The following is a 16,580-nucleotide window of genomic DNA, read 5'->3' as shown; positions in this document are numbered from 1 at the left end:
TAAACAATTAGCCAGGGGCTACAGCTGCACCAGGAGTTCACAGCGAGGGATTCTGGATCATATGGACGAGGATGCAACCTGAGCCTCATCTGGTATCTGCTGAGGGCCGACCGGTATATTGGCCTTGATGTATGCTGTCGCCTCATCTGGGATTGTAAAGGTCTGTCCTTGATGCTGTATGCGTAGTCTCGACGGAATTAACATGGCATAAGGCGTGGCTATCTCTCAAAGCATACGTTTAACTCCCAGAAAGGATTTTCACTGCCGTTGAGAAGTTGGGGTATATGTGTAATGTGTTCTCATATTGTAGCGCGCCCCTCTCTCTAGCTAGGCGCAGCACTGACCCCTCGAGGCGGGGCTCCCGGGCTTGTTATCACTGATGGCGTTAATCAATCACAAACCTGGAGGAGAAGCTATTTTCGCCCAGCATGTACTTAAGTAGATTCTCCACTGCCACTGCCATTGGGCTGTGTCCAAACCCCTCGGGCAGACCGACTATGTTTGTTGCTTCTCATGGACCGCAACTCTAGGTCGTCATACTTTGAGAGGGCTCTTTTCAGGTCTTTGGCCATGTCCGCCACCTGGGTCTTGAGTGCATGACCATATCTTCTGTTGACCCGATCTGTGTTTCGGCCTTTGTCACTCACGCGGACACCCTCTCCATCTTGCCATTGAGAATGTTGATATTAGTTGTGATGCCATCCAGCTTGTCTGTCATGTTGGAGAAGCCAGCTTGCATGCTGGTGTCGGGGAGAAGCTGGATCCCCCCCCACCCCCAGGGCAGTGGGGGGCCAGCAGCCATATCCTCACCAGCTATGGGAGGCCCCAACACCTCCCATATGGCCCCCAGAAATGCAACAGAGTTCCAAGCAGGCAGCAACATGTTTCAAACTGCTTTATTTCTAAGCACAGAGAAGAGAAAAAAGCCAAAGAAAAGCATCGTGAGTTCAGGCGCCGTCTCCCCCGGGGCTGTCTTGCAAGTAAGTTTTATAATCACACTGCAGGCTGACCTCACAAAATTGGATCAGCTCCCAGAAACCTATCTCCTCCTGTTATTGGCTGCAGAGTGGTGGGTTACATATGTAGCACTTATAGAGAGCCTGATAATTGGATATTTACCTCCTGCGTCAGTGGGTTGATTTAGCTGTGCCAGCCCCCCTTACCTAATTCTAATCATGTTGCAATGTGACTTTGTTCCCATAACTTTTTAGCTGGACAAGCAGTTCGCACCTGGTTCTGGCTTGTTACAAATTATGTTTCAATGTTGTGCGTGTCCTTGAGAAAATGTCTTTCTTTCCCAGAAAGAAAAAAAAAACACACTGGGTTGCCGTGATTTACTCGCATTTGTGGATAATTAAAAAATGTCTGTCTGCAGAAAGTAGTTTTATCTTGAATTTGCGGCTTTGGCAGGTCGGACTTCTTTTGCGAGGAATGTTGATAAGGCTCCCGCAGCCAGTGTTCAGTGTTCAGTGAGTGAAATGAACTTAGCTGTAATTTTCCTGAAACATAGCTTTACACTGTGCATTTAGTCCATGTTAGTTCATATAGGCATTTGCAAGGCTTTAAACAGGGATTTTTGTGTTTGTAGATTCTGATATTGCAGCATTGATTCTAATGTAGCATAGAAGTTGCACTGTTGGTGAAGTGGGTGTGTTTCAGCATATTTGTCACCCATGGGTGCGCTGGGGTGCTTGGGGTGCGGGGGCATGGATTTGGTCTCCATTTTCCCTCTTCAGTCCCCCCTCTGGTCGACTTTGTCGACCACACCACCAAGCAACATTCACCTCCTTCCGGTCTGCATATCTTTGCCAATTCCTTGAAGTGTCCATAATTTTCTGCATTGTTGTTGATCAACAGTACATATAGGAGTGTTCCCCTTCTGTGTTCCACCACACTCACTCCCCTTCGTACTTCCTCTGATCACAGGGAGTGGCCACCTTTATTACTGCTGGAACCATGTTGCGCACCGCTATCTTAGTCCGGCTCTTCCTTTCACCATGTCTCTTATTTGCATTCCGATAACTTCTTCTGTTGTTCTTTTGCAATGTATCTCTATCTTGCAAAATGGTGCTGTGCTCGGTACTCGTCCTTCCGTTATCACCTTCAAGCAACCAGGCAGTCATGATGTCATCCATCACCATGCAAGCACTAGCTAGTTCTTTTCTTTCTCTTTTCAGATGAATTTTTTGCTGATCATTCTTTGGTATGCTGGTACTGCACCCACTCATTCTTCTTTCTCGCTCGAGAAGTAATTCCCCCCTCTTTTTACTTCTCTGTCTGTTTCTCTTCTTCCGTTGTTTTCCACCTTGGTGAATGTGTCACTCTTCACCTCTTCCTTGGTCATCACCAACAAGGGCATGCTGATGCGCTCCAATGAACACTCTCCTCCCCAATTCAGTGGTAGTTTCTCTTGACCTTTGGATGCATGTGCTCAATAGTAGTCCATAAGCAGTGATGTTCCTGCTCTCATCTCGCAACTTCTCTCAACCTTCTTTCATCCAGCATGATTGTCCACTTCTTGTCACTGTTGTGCTGGTAACATAACGTTGGTACCTTAACAGTATACGTCCTTCTTCAGTGACCATATTATTTATTTATTTATTTATTTATTTATTTTTTCAATCTCAATGTTGCTGTTTTCCCTTGCAATCTTCTTCGCACCTTGTCATACATGGGCGTCGTGCTCTGCTGTAGTAATTTCTGTTGTAATCAATTCTCTTCCGGCATATGTTAAAGAACAGTCAGGACAGCTCTCTCCAGTGGTGTCCCTACCAATTTTGTACATGTGTGCATGTTGTTGGTCACTTCTGATATGTGTGTTATGTGTATGTTTTACTCCCCTTGTGTCTGCCTTTAACTCTCCTTAGTTTAGCAGCAGCTTTTCCTTACCCACTGACGCCGTAACTGTTCCTGCTTAGGTTAGGGAATGTTAGCAGGGGATACAGCGGTAATGCTCATTATTACAACTAATTTTCAAAGTACCACCCCCATAATTTCGTTCATCATTAATAGTTCCATCGTGAAGGTAAAAGTCCTTATTTGCGTGCCCATAACCACTTACGCTGCTGGGTCCTTGCAGCTGATGGGATGATAAAGTTGCCCGCCTGAAAATCGCAAGAAAAGCGTTAATACGTTAGTACATGTTAGTAACATCAAGCTCCGCGAACTAAACAATCACTAAGGGCAAAAATCAAACCTTCCCCTGGACATTTCGTGTTTTCAAAATTTCTCAATATGGGTAGGGAAAATCTTGGGCTGTTTATTCAATGCAAGCAAGGAAATATACTTCAGGGAAACATGCTCTAAGGGGTCTGAGGTTCTTGATAGGGTGGGCAATTGAGTGGGGAATACTTCACAATGTTTTACTCAGTGGACCTCACAGTTTCTAATGGAAGATAACATTAATGAAATTTCCTACACATTTCTAACAGCATACATACGCAACAACCTGCATGTGCGGGGAAAAGAGAAGAAACAAAACAGTGTTACAGCTGTAGGTGCACAAAATGTAATATGAAACTCAATTAAACTTTGGAAATGCGTGTGTCAGTCCCTATTCTAGTTGCTAGTGTGCGTTGGACCATGGGATGGCCATGTTTCCCTAACTCGGGAGAGTTCGTGCTATTTTGCAGTTCATGAAAATCTCTTGCGTTGGCCCTGTTGATCGTTGCTCCCTCGTTGCCAGGGTGGCCACCGCTTTGTAGGGCTTGACGCCTTACACTTCTGACAAAGTCTGTCAGGAGGGGAAAATGTCCCACTGTAGTCCATAGCCATTGGGTGTTGGTTGTCCGTTGTCTTCAGGCCTGCCCTGGGTCCTTTGTATCTGGCGAGAAATGAAATGGAAGCGCTTGAGACCTGAGAATTTACATATTCTTCAATTTCTTGACCTAACCTCTCTGCACTACTCTCACACTATTCAGTGTCCTAGTGGGAGGAGCCAATGGTACACCTATGCACCATCCTGTCACCACCTGGTGGCGTTCAATGGCGGTCTGACTGTAAATTATTACACAATTCGGAATGTACCCAGAAAATGGGTAGGCACTTAATTTTTGTGAAGATACTCATTACACACTTGGATCATATATATGCAATTTGGGTGCTAGTGTACAACTGGGCCTTTGGATCTTTGTATTTACTGTGCTTTTGTTATAAGTTATTTATAGTGCGTGCCTTTGTCCCGTGGGGCATCAGGCACTGACAAGCTAAATAGGGAAACATCAGGGTGGTAAATTTGTCACATGGGGTGGCTGTGTTTCTAAATTAAGTGCACCATGTTACTTAGTTAAGATAATCGCAGGGTTTTAAAATCTTTTTTTTTTTTTATTTATTTATTTATTTATTTTTTTCTATGGCTCCTCTCACACTTCTCAGGGCGTGCCTCGCAGTGAACTGCAGGCACTTTAAGCTGGTACTAACTGCAGGCACTTTAAGCTGGTACTAATGAAATCCGCTACCAATTTGCTCCCATTCTCTCTATCCCACCCCATGTCCACTTTTTAAAGCTTACCTACTCTGTTAATTACTCGTTTAGTCTAGTATTTTATTACTCCACTACTGTAATTACTGTTACATTTAAACAATATATATTTCTAATTATGGTTACATTTAAACAATATATATTTCTCCCCCCAATATCTGCTCTCAAATTTTAATACAACCATTATGCTCCAGTTCGTGCAGCAATGACCTCTTTCCCTATGTGTGTTGGCTAATGCATTTGTGCCAGTGTTATTTTCAAAAGCGCTAGTGGCAGTACCACTTGCACTGTTATTTTGTTGCCAAATTAATTCTGTTGGGAACATGGATCATCCACCCTTTACCCCTATTTCTCTCCTCCTGTGGTGAACTGTCAATGAAATGTAGGCCTCCCCCCTCAAGTGCACTTTCTTCCATCTTGTGTGTCTCATTTGATTGTTCTGTGTTAATCGTGTATTCCTGAGCCCAGTCTCCTCACTGAAAGATGTGTGCTCAAGGATGTAGCTAAATGTACTCTCTTGTGATGCGCTATCATTATGCACCCCCCTCTATACCGTGCACCCCCATTATTCTTAAACAATCTTCCTTACTTTCAACATGTGTATGCCTGGTGTTTGACAAGTTATGTATTTCTCTGTTAATAAGGTGGTCATATCCACATTGCTCATGATGTCACAAATGTCTCTTCCCTAATGCATGGCCTAGTCGCCCCACTGTCACCCAGAAAAGAAAATGTTTTGATACCTATCACCACCCCTATGCAATTGTCCTCTGCATTATTGAGTGTGCGTGAGTGTGTGTGTCGGCGCGCGTCTCGCCCGCTCTGTCGGTGAAGCGGAGCATGAGTGTGTGTGGCAGAGTGAGTCAAATCAAGTTTGTCTTGGGCTGTCCTATTAGCGGTATAATGTCAATCTATGTCCTTTGAAACATTTGTTCCCCATCAGGAAGACCCCACCTAGTCATGTAACCGGTACCATTGCTATTGTGTCAGTGTTCTGTATGGGTGCTGGCTGCTGTGCAGTGCCCCTGTGTTGTCATTCTAGTCAGTCCTGGGGTAGTGGTGCTGTCATTTGTTGTGTCTGTACATGTAGTGGTGAGAGTACCTGCATTGGTGCTTGTGGTGTCTGCTGAAATGATCCCATCCTGCCCCATGTATCCTCCCCACATGGGCGGTGCATATTGTGGTGATTGTTGACACTGCTATTGTGATTCTTGTGCGTGTGTGTTGAAGCTGTTTTTAACTGCCCCTCCCATCACATGCTTAAATAATTTATTTTGTGCCTACTTGTCCTCATCTGCCTTTCTCTGCCCCTGTGTCATCAAATATTACACTCCCGGAGGTTCAGAAGGGTGAGTCCCCTCTTCCCTCTGCTCGTGTTTTTTCAACATCAGCTGACCCCTCGCATTTTCCTTTTCCTTCGTGCACACAGTTCAACTGTAGCCATGTGCTTTTAAAGCTATTCCCGTGTAAGTGCTGTGTATGTGTGTCCTTAGCTATTGCTGCACATGTGCTTTTAAAGCTATTCCCGTGTAAGTGCTGTGTATGTGTGTCCTTAGCTATTGCTGCACATGTGCTTTTAAAGCTATTCCCGTGTAAGTGCTGTGTATGTGTGTCCTTAGCGATTGCTGCACGCTTCTGGAGAAGCCGCCTATGAGCAGCCATGGTCTTTTTAATTTACCTTCAGTACTTTTTAATCTTTGCACACTATGTTTTACTGACTTATTTCAGCATGGAAGCTGTGTGCTACACAACAAGTGAAGGGGAGTCATTTCTGTATTGTGTGATACATTTTACCTCTATTCAATTCGAAAATTTCGGTAGTCCGCTGTTCAGGGAGCAAAAGTTAGAAGATAATTGAACATTTTTTCAACTTCTGTGAGCCTTCTTTGCTCCGCACCTTAGCCAGTGCACTCCACGTGCAATCCATCTTCACCAAACCATTGCCTTCTCCGGCACACCCCCACAATCTTGCGCATGTGTCTTCCACACACCGCCTCTGGGTCACCTATTCTCCAAAACCACACCACTATCTCCTCACCATCAAAACTTTGTGTCCTTATGCATCAATCTGAAGGTGACGTCACCAAACTAAACACACAATGCAAATGAAAAGACAAATGTGCATACACAGAAAAATAACCCATTTCTCCCAACCCCACAAAAAATCCCAAAATAAAACCCCACAATCCCCACAGCTGTCTTCCTGTCTCAACTGGAACAAGGTAAACCACAATAAACTCTTATAATTGAACTGCACACACCGCGTCGCCTAGTGCATGATACGCTCCTCACCAGGGGACCTTAACCAGCCAACTATCTTCCGCACTTCGGGAACAATCTAGCTACCTCCTGCGGGAAAACATCATCCACTCACTGAACTAAAACGCTCAATTAGCAGGGAACCTCATCTACTCATTGATCTATAACGTCAATTCATAGGAAATCCAGACCCGTACATGAAATCACCATCCAGACCAATCAGCGCGGCAATCCTGTTCTAGACCAATCAGCGCGGCACTCCTGTTCTAGACCAATCAGCGCGGCACTCCTGTTCTATGTGTAGGGAGTCACTACCCCACCCAATATGCTCAAAAACACAAGAAGGGACCACTGCCACCACCCCAGTCCCAACTACAATTCACGTGCCGATCAATACCAATGCGCTGAATTTTGTGACAATGTACAATCACCCACCACCCAATTTACAATCCCTCCCTAAAAACAAAAAAAAAAAAAAAAAATTTTAAAAAAAACACTTTAACATTTCTACTTTAAACATTTCCCCCCCTCAGAGCCCATGTTGCTTGTTTACTTACATTTTCCTATGCTGCACTGGCAATTGCACCACTGCTGGACACTCCCTCAATGCGCTTCACCGGACCCCTTCTCCTGCAGGGCTCTCACCTGCCCTCAAGCGGGGTATTTCCAAGTGGCCCCCGAAGCCTTTAGCCGGTTACGCGTTTTTCCGGTGGTCTTCAGGTGCAGGCGAGGGTCTCACAGCTTCCTTGAGTCGGCGGCAGGGAGCTCAGTCCATCACAGGGCTTGCGCAGGCAGAGCTCAATTACCCATGTTACAATGAGCAATGAGCCTCACAGAGGGCACCAACTTGTCGGGGAGAAGCTGGATCCCCCCCCACCCCCAGGGCAGTGGGGGGCCAGCAGCCATATCCTCACCAGCTATGGGAGGCCCCAACACCTCCCATATGGCCCCCAGAAATGCAACAGAGTTCCAAGCAGGCAGCAACATGTTTCAAACTGCTTTATTTCTAAGCACAGAGAAGAGAAAAAAGCCAAAGAAAAGCATCGTGAGTTCAGGCGCCGTCTCCCCCGGGGCTGTCTTGCAAGTAAGTTTTATAATCACACTGCAGGCTGACCTCACAAAATTGGATCAGCTCCCAGAAACCTATCTCCTCCTGTTATTGGCTGCAGAGTGGTGGGTTACATATGTAGCACTTATAGAGAGCCTGATAATTGGATATTTACCTCCTGCGTCAGTGGGTTGATTTAGCTGTGCCAGCCCCCCTTACCTAATTCTAATCATGTTGCAATGTGACTTTGTTCCCATAACTTTTTAGCTGGACAAGCAGTTCGCACCTGGTTCTGGCTTGTTACAAATTATGTTTCAATGTTGTGCGTGTCCTTGAGAAAATGTCTTTCTTTCCCAGAAAGAAAAAAAAAACACACTGGGTTGCCGTGATTTACTCGCATTTGTGGATAATTAAAAAATGTCTGTCTGCAGAAAGTAGTTTTATCTTGAATTTGCGGCTTTGGCAGGTCGGACTTCTTTTGCGAGGAATGTTGATAAGGCTCCCGCAGCCAGTGTTCAGTGTTCAGTGAGTGAAATGAACTTAGCTGTAATTTTCCTGAAACATAGCTTTACACTGTGCATTTAGTCCATGTTAGTTCATATAGGCATTTGCAAGGCTTTAAACAGGGATTTTTGTGTTTGTAGATTCTGATATTGCAGCATTGATTCTAATGTAGCATAGAAGTTGCACTGTTGGTGAAGTGGGTGTGTTTCAGCATATTTGTCACCCCTGGGTGCGCTGGGGTGCTTGGGGTGCGGGGGCATGGATTTGGTCTCCATTTTCCCTCTTCACTGGGGTCCTGGTACCTCAAGTCTGGCGCTGTCTGGGCATCTGGGGTAGTCTCAGCCTGGGATCTGCTGGGCTTCCACAAATGCTTCTATTTTATTTTGCTTCTTTTTTACGCCCTGCCTTTTTTCATGGCTGCAGGTTCTAGTAAGCTGTCTTCTTGCCTTGGCACCACCGTAGATCCACAACGGGGCCTCCCCCTCAGCATGTCTGAGGGTCACTTGGGGCCGGGCCTCTCCTGTTCTTGTGAGCCCTTGTCTGGTACAGTTGCAGGTCTCACCGTCACTATGCCTGGTGTGTGTTGGGATATTTCGAGGTTGTATGTGCCAAATGCGTGCTGTTTGTGTCCCTCATTTTAGTTGCAGCGGTGGGGGCGGAGGGCAGTGGCCGCGGCTCACTTTTCCACGTTCGCCGTGCCCGCGCTGCTCACCTGCCTCTACCGGGTTCTAGTTGATTTCCTCCAGCAATGGCGTGTCCGCCTCCTCTTCCTCTGCACCTGCCTGCCCTGGGGGTGTCCGGCCCTCTCCCTCAGTGCCGGGCCTCCTGTTCACTCTGCAGGTCACAGGGTCTCCAGCACAAGCGACAGCTGGCCCCACTGGGTTGTACTGCTCAACCCGTGCCACCAAAGAGGGGGCCGCAGCCGGGCGTCTCAAACCTCACCTCGGCCACGGGTCCTCAGATCAACGGGCCTTGTAACATCGGCAGCAGGGCACCCAGCTGCTGCAGATTTGCTGTGGTTGTTCCCTAGGATATCCACCTCCGAATTACCCCCTTTTTGGTGCCAGGGAAGGGTCGTGGGAGCAGCTACCAAGCCAGTATATGAGGGGTCGGCATGGAGAGTTAAAGGGAGGCAGGCCTCCCTCCCCCCTCCAAATCCCCCTTTTTTGGTTGAAATTCTGAAGATAACAGGTACGCCCCCCGACTACAAATTGTGGGCATGATTCGTAAAGTTATTAAGAAAACAGAAAAAACAGTTGCCATTCATTTTCCCATAGACAAAAAAGGTAAATTTTTGCCGGACCACACACCTGAAACTGCTGGAAGGTGTTGAAACGGGTACGAGGGCTCAAAGTGTTGACTTGAGGCCTTTTTGGAGGTTATTCCGTTCAGTCATTTTTTTAAATGGCTGTTTGCAAAGGGCCTTTGCCAAAAAAAGATAGTTGCATCTCGGGTAACTTACCAAGAAACTGGTAGTTGATATGAAACCGCCACCATCCGTGGGGGTGGGTAAATCTATGCGAGAGATGGCTGCGGCAAAAGCCAAGGGTATCAGAAAATGAAACGCAGAAAGAAACCTTTGCAGGTCAGACATGCAAATGGTATCAGGCTAGTGGTGGCGTGGGAGGCAAGAGACACTGTGAAATTTGGATGGGGTCTAGGGACTGAGTTTGCAACACAACAGTTTTCTGTAACCTTGGCTAATGGAAAGAATAGCCATGACTACTCGACATCTCAACTGAAGGTGCATCACAGACTATATATATATATATATATATATATATATATATTAGTGCTTAAATTAAATACAATTATAACCTAGTGCAGACACTTAAATGTACAAGTGTATTGACTCATTCTTGGACCAGGATGTCAACCTATTACAAGATGGCCACCATATTGTGGTATATTAAATGGGTAACTATCTACATAATGTGATAGTAGAGTAATGTGATCTATATGGAAATAAAAGAAACCCTACAATGAAATGTAGCTAACCTGATGAAGTTCTGCAGAGGGGCAGAACGTGTGGTTGATTTCTTATACAGGAATCATGGTGCCCTTGTACATCCCCATGGTTTTTATCTTTTAAATATTGTTTGAATAAGGTTTTTCATTTTTCCCCCTGAGATTGAGTGCTGGGAAGTGTTTTTAGGTCGTGCTTGAAAAATGCTGGATTTACAGCTGTGCATTTTTAGATGGCAGACTATCTTTAAAAAAAATATTTTTATTAACAATTTTCAAATGAAGATTATTCACCCCACCCTCTAACAGCCAGACAAGTCTTCGCATTGTACACTTTCACATTATAGTCACTCAATTTCAATTACATAATCAAGATCCTCAAATTATGCGGACACCATTGTTGCACAAAATCCTCATTAAGATAATTCAGCACCGCTGCCCAGTCCTGCTGACAGTTTCCCCGTTCTCCTTGTAAATTATGACATCCACTCCAAGGCTACAAGCCCCTACAGTTTAATCGGCTGTTCCCGAATCCCTGGCAGCAGCTTCTGCTTCCAGGCAGCTGCTATAACTAATCGCGTTGCGATCACCATCAAAAGGCCTTGAACTGCATTTTAGTAAGTAAGTTATTGTCTGGGTCAAATAAGCCACAACACTTTAGGAGACCATTTGTCTGCTTGGGGGGAGGGGAGGGGGATTTCCTTACCTGTTGCGTAATCTTCCCCCAAAACTCCCAATCTTGGGCAATCCCACCCAATATGCCACCAATCGCCCTGCTGTCCAAACCCCCGCCAACATTCCTCCGAAGAGGCAGGGAACATTGTATGACGTTTCTCAGGCGTGTAGTGCCATTGATACATAACCCTGTACCATGTATGGCAAGCGTTAGCTTAGGGATGTTTTTCCATAGAAGTGTCCAATATTCCTTCGGTAAGTCTGCCCCCTCCCGTTTTCTCCCACCTGTGCATGTATCGCTCCTCAAAAGGATTGCATAGAGCCCAGACTCAATTTATCTATTCCCTGAATGGGTGGTAATGAATTTATCGAATAACGTAAGCTCCCTCACCTATGGGCTGGTTAACCAATGTTGTAGTTGGCAATATTCCAGCCTATCTCTTTCCTCGCGCCCCATACTTTTACAGTCAAACATAATTAAGGCCCTGCCCTGCACCATATCTCCCAGCATTTTACAGCCCACCTTTGCCATTGCTTAAATGATCCCCCTCACCATCCCTGGGTGGAATTGTGGATTCTCAAATTGGGGTAAATGGTGATGGGCATGTGGATAGGGCATCTTTATCGAACAGGAGGTCCCACACATCTATAACCACAGACAATACACGGATAGCCCTAACATTTGTGGGTCTATCTTGTTGTTTCAACCATAAGATCCCTTCTAGTGGGCAGCCTGCCACTGCTTGATCCATTTGTACCCATTGGTTTCCTGAAATCACCCTTAAGCCATTCCCAGAGTATCTGTAGTTGCGCAGGTTCGAAATATTTTTCTAAATGCGGTAAACCATTCCCCCCATTTTCTCTAGAGGCTGTTAAGACATGAAAGGCCACTCTCGGCGCCTTATTCCGCCAAATATATCTCCTAATTTCTTTATATAGTTCTTTAAAATGTGACCTAGGAACCTTGTATAACAATCTGGGAAGAGTCACCATCTTAATTGTGATTATCCGTTCTAACCATGATATTTGCAACGGATTCCATCTCCCCAGATCTTTTTTCACCTTCTGTAACACTTGTGGGTAATTGCATTCATACAACTGGGAAACCGTCCTTGGAATATTAACCCCCAAGTATTTTATATAAGTATCCGGCTCTTATGAATGGTGAACAGTAACTCCTTCTGATTTGGAGATGAACCTAGTTCCAAAAAGTTCTGACTTCCCCATATTAACCTTCAGCCCTGTCACCCGTTCAATTTCTCCAATAAAGCTGGTATCGACTTTCTAGGGTGCTGCAGCAACATATCGCCTGTGAAAGCCGTGATTTTATGAACCCCACTCCCAGACCTGATACCCTGTATTTCCTCTCTCGCCCTAATTTTACTTAGGTTCCAAATATATATAGCCTATAAGCAAGACGAAAGTGGGCATCCCTGGCAAGTACCGCTACTTATTCTGAAATCTGTTTATTAATCACCAATCGCAACGAAGGATATTGGTAGTTGGCATACCATTTAAACAAATTTAGCTCCCATACCCATTTGCCCCATCACTTCAAACAAAAAAAGGCCATTCTACCCGATCATCGCCTTTTCGGTGTCTAGCGAAATGACAGCAGGGATTTGTTTAATTTGAACCTTTTCTAGTATAACAACTCTTCTAACATCAGAGGTTTGTCTACAAATTTTAAATCCTGATTGGCACTTTGTTTGCCTTCATTAATCCATATGGACCATCTCGTCAGATAATTCCCAGGTTTACCAAATACCACTACCTTAGCTTCCGACACTAACGTCACTGCCCCTTTATTCCCTATTACATTAAATAGTTCCTTCAACTTTGCTTAACATACTTCTTATAAAACCTTGCCGGGAATCCATCCGGTCCCCGAGTCCTATTTATTGGCAGAGCCTTTATGGCCTTTATCACTTCTTCCTCTGTTATTTCCTTATCCAAGTCATCCCGCTTGTCTGGAGTTATTTTATATAAGCCGATCTCATTCCAATACTCTTTAATCTCCCCATCCTCCAGATAATCTGATGCATATGTCTCATAATATTGATCAAATGCTTGCGTTATCTGTCCAGTTTCCTTAACCATGGTCTCGTCAGACTGAGTTATTTGTTGTATTAATTTTGCAGCATCAACAGCCTGTCTGCCTTATTAGCCCGGATATGGCATTGCTGCTTCATTATCAACAAGGACCTCTCAGCATTTCTAGTTCTTCATAAATTTAGCTGACTGGTCACCACTTTTAATCTGTTTGCCAATAGCTATCTGAATCCCGCCACTTGTGATTCTAATAATTCCAGCTTGGCCCTCATCTTCTCCCGCTGTACTTTAAGTGCTATAAGTTCACCCCGAATAACCGCATCCCCTGTGACCTCTGGGGACACCTCATGAGAGGTGTTTATGACAAAATATTTCTCTATTTTAAACCAAATCTCCTTAGCTATTACCTCGTCCTATATAAGATCTCTAGGATATGCCCACGCTCATGGACCAATGTCCCTAAACTGAGCAATCGGAGGGGCATGATCCGATAATGCTATTGATCCCAATTCAACTTTCACCTCCCCCCCAACAATGCTCTGGTTACCCACACATAGTCTATTCTTGATGGAGAATGAGAATGGTAAACATGCGACAAGTATATCCCTTTATCTTCTCCCTTTCTCATCCTCCACACATCCGCAAAGTTAAATTCCCAAGACCTCTCTTCAATGCTCGCAAGGGTTGTCTTGTGTTCCCCCCCCCCCCCCACCCCGAGTCCTATCCACCTTAGCCATATTAAAATCCCCCGTGAATATTATGTTACCTTTGGCAAAGTCTTCCAGTTTGCTCAAAACATCCAGTATAAACGGTACCTGGCCCGTATTTTGGCACATACACAATGGCTAAAGTTATCACTGCAGCTGTACAAACAAAGATCTACCTTCTGGGTTTACTTTCTGACTCTGCACCGTTGCCTGTAATGAATTCTTAACTCCAATCAGAACACCCAGAGTCTCTTACCCCCCCCCCACCCACCGCATAGATTGGTATATTTAATCAAACCTTCGAAATCGCCCCAGCGCCTTGTCCCCTTTCTAATATGCGTCTCTTGCAACATTATGATGTCCACATTTTCTATTTTAATTACCATCTCTACTTTCCTCCGTTTAATCAGGGAGTTCAAACCCCAACATATGTGATAATAGTTTGAATGTTTTTCACACAAAGAAGTCCGCCTGTGACTGTAAACCTTCCCACCTTAAATATCACTGCCATTTCCTTCTGTCCGATATTTCACCCCACCTCCTTCTCTGCCTTCCCCACCTTCCCAGGCCTTTGATCCTATGGTAACCTCAGGACAAAAACCCCAAGCTAAGGCCTGATATAGATCCTGGGAATACTCCCAGCAGGAAGTTTCCTACCACCTCCCTAGAGTTCCAAAAAAAAAAGTTTTTATACATTTCTACAACCTCCAATCAACAAACAAACCCGACAGTAGGACCTTAATACATCATGTACATTATCGTGAATTGACCACTGCCATCCCTTTTACCCCCCCCCCCACCCGAGCCTACTCCACTACGCCCTTTGCTATAATTCCTCTGGGGGCAACCCCCCTACTGTGCTCCCAGAAGCGTCATGTTCACTTGGGCAGGCCTGGGTGGACACAGGTAGTGTGGCCACTAAATGTCTCCAGGCCATCCAGGTTCCCGCCTCCTCATCCTCTCCCCCCCCCCCCCCCCGTTGGCCGCTTCGTTCCATACTGCCATTTCAGCTTCAGCCCATTTCTGGAGATTATGATCTTGGGTCTATGGCACGCTTTCCAACCCATAGCTATTCTGCGCTTGGCCAATATGTAAGCCAGGTCCTTAAGTTTGCTCACGTGTTTCAGGTTACGCGGTCTAATGAATTTCCCCCCACCATGCATGTCCACATCTAGCTTGATTCCCTTCTTAGTTAAGCAGTGGGTAACTCTACCCCAGAACTTCCCAATTTCCGGGCATGCCCAGAGCATATGTATCATCCCAGTGTTCACTTCCCCACATCTGGGACGTGTTTGTGTCTCTGTGCTCTTGAATCGGGCGATCCTTTGAGGGGTCATGTACGCCCTATGGGTTACATATAGCTGGATCTGTTGTAGCCTCGCATTCCTGGACTTTTTTTTTTTTTTTTTTTATGGTACCTCTGAGCTCTTTCCCAAAGCCCGTCATGCATTGGTTCCCTAGCGTCGTCCTCCCAGTCCCGTCTCAGCTGGGTCACTTCCTTTACCCTGGACATCAACAGTTCATAAATCCATGATACCTCATGCCCCCTTTCCGAGATATCATAAATTGTTTCTATGGCCGCGTCTGGTTGGTCTTCTAGCACTATTTCGGACCATGACTCACCCGCCGTACCAATCTAGTGTAAGTAATATATTGCACCAGGTGTACACCAGCTTCTTCCACTAGTGCCTTGAATTCCACTACCTTACCATCTCGCCATACATCTCTCAATTTTGCAGTGCCCACTGGTTCCCAGTGCTTGCGAATAGTCTTCCTCAGTTGCTCATCCACTCCCAGTAACGGCACCTGCGGAGAGCACGGAATTGGGTTCTCCATGGTCTGACATGCCTTGCGCCTTATCTTCCATCCCATTTCTAGCAGCCTCAATCAGCCTTTTAGCTCTGATTTGGACAGCCATATCCATTCTTTCAGGAAAAAACGGGGCACATTCAGACCTCAACAATCTGGACTCTGCTGGTGTCTTCCGTTAGCCACTTGGCCACATACTGTAGTTGACTGGCCAGATGGTAGATCTCAGAGTTAGGCAATTTTATGGCACCTTTGTCATACTTGTTCTGCAGTTTCCACAAGGCTATCCTATTCCTGGTATTGTGCCAAATAAAACCTCTACCCAAAATCTGAAGTTTACCAAAGAAACGCTTGGGTATCATGTAACAGCCTAGGCAATATGACCATCTTCAACAGCGCCACCCTCCCTACTATGGCCAGGGGGAGTTTAGCCCAGAACCTCATGCTGTTAATATTTGCCACTGCTTTTTCTGTATTATGCTTCTGTTCATCTTCTACCATATGATACATGTCAATCCCAAAAAAGTTCTGGTCTCCCAGGGCATTTGTAATACTGGTAGGTTTTCTTGCGGGATCCCTTTATTTCTCCCCAGGCGAAATCTACTCGACCTCAGGTACAGCAGCATGTCATCCGCATACAGGGATATTAGGTGCAGCCCCCCTTCATGTAGATCCTTACCCCCTCATATTGTTGTCTCATATATCGCTAGGGGTTCCAGTGCAAGAATGTACAGCATCAGGGACCATGGGCAGCCTTGTCTGGTGCCCCTGCTGAGTTGCCACTTATCTGAAATTATCGCTCCCGTCTTGACTCTGGCTAGTGGTGAGCTATACAACAGTTTCACCCACTTCAGATACCCAGGCCCTATTGCATATTCTTTCAGGGCTGCTATCCACCAAGGTCATCTAACAGAGTTGAAGGCTTTCACCGCGTCCTGTGAAACAGTTGCCACTTCGTGTGTCCCCTTCTGTTTGTTCTATGACGCGGTGGAGCCTTCTGTGATTGTCGGATACGCTTCTATGCGGAACGTATCCGGTCTGATCCGGATGTATAAGTTTGCTTATGATCTGTCTCAATCTG

At 45.5% G+C, this 16,580-nt stretch overlaps 1 protein-coding gene and 1 long non-coding RNA gene across 2 annotated transcripts in view; one reads left to right on the top strand and one right to left on the bottom strand.

Annotated features, from left to right (window-relative positions):
* CCT2 (chaperonin containing TCP1 subunit 2) overlaps nt 1–16,580 on the top strand; it is a 404,766-nt gene that overhangs the window by 7,440 nt on the left and 380,746 nt on the right. The gene's annotated exons all lie outside the window — the stretch shown is intronic.
* LOC138514116 (uncharacterized) lies at nt 881–9,056 on the bottom strand. Its single transcript, XR_011281874.1, has 2 exons — nt 7,297–9,056; nt 881–3,823 (listed from the first exon to the last, which is right to left on the bottom strand). It is a non-coding gene; the product is annotated as an uncharacterized lncRNA (long non-coding RNA).

This window comes from Ambystoma mexicanum, chromosome 12, assembly GCF_040938575.1.
Source record: "Ambystoma mexicanum isolate Mex_15411 chromosome 12, UKY_AmexF1_1, whole genome shotgun sequence".
Lineage (NCBI taxonomy): Eukaryota > Metazoa > Chordata > Amphibia > Caudata > Ambystomatidae > Ambystoma > Ambystoma mexicanum.
The sequence above is the reverse complement of the archived record's forward strand: the minus strand, read 5'-3'. Positions and strand labels throughout refer to the sequence as shown.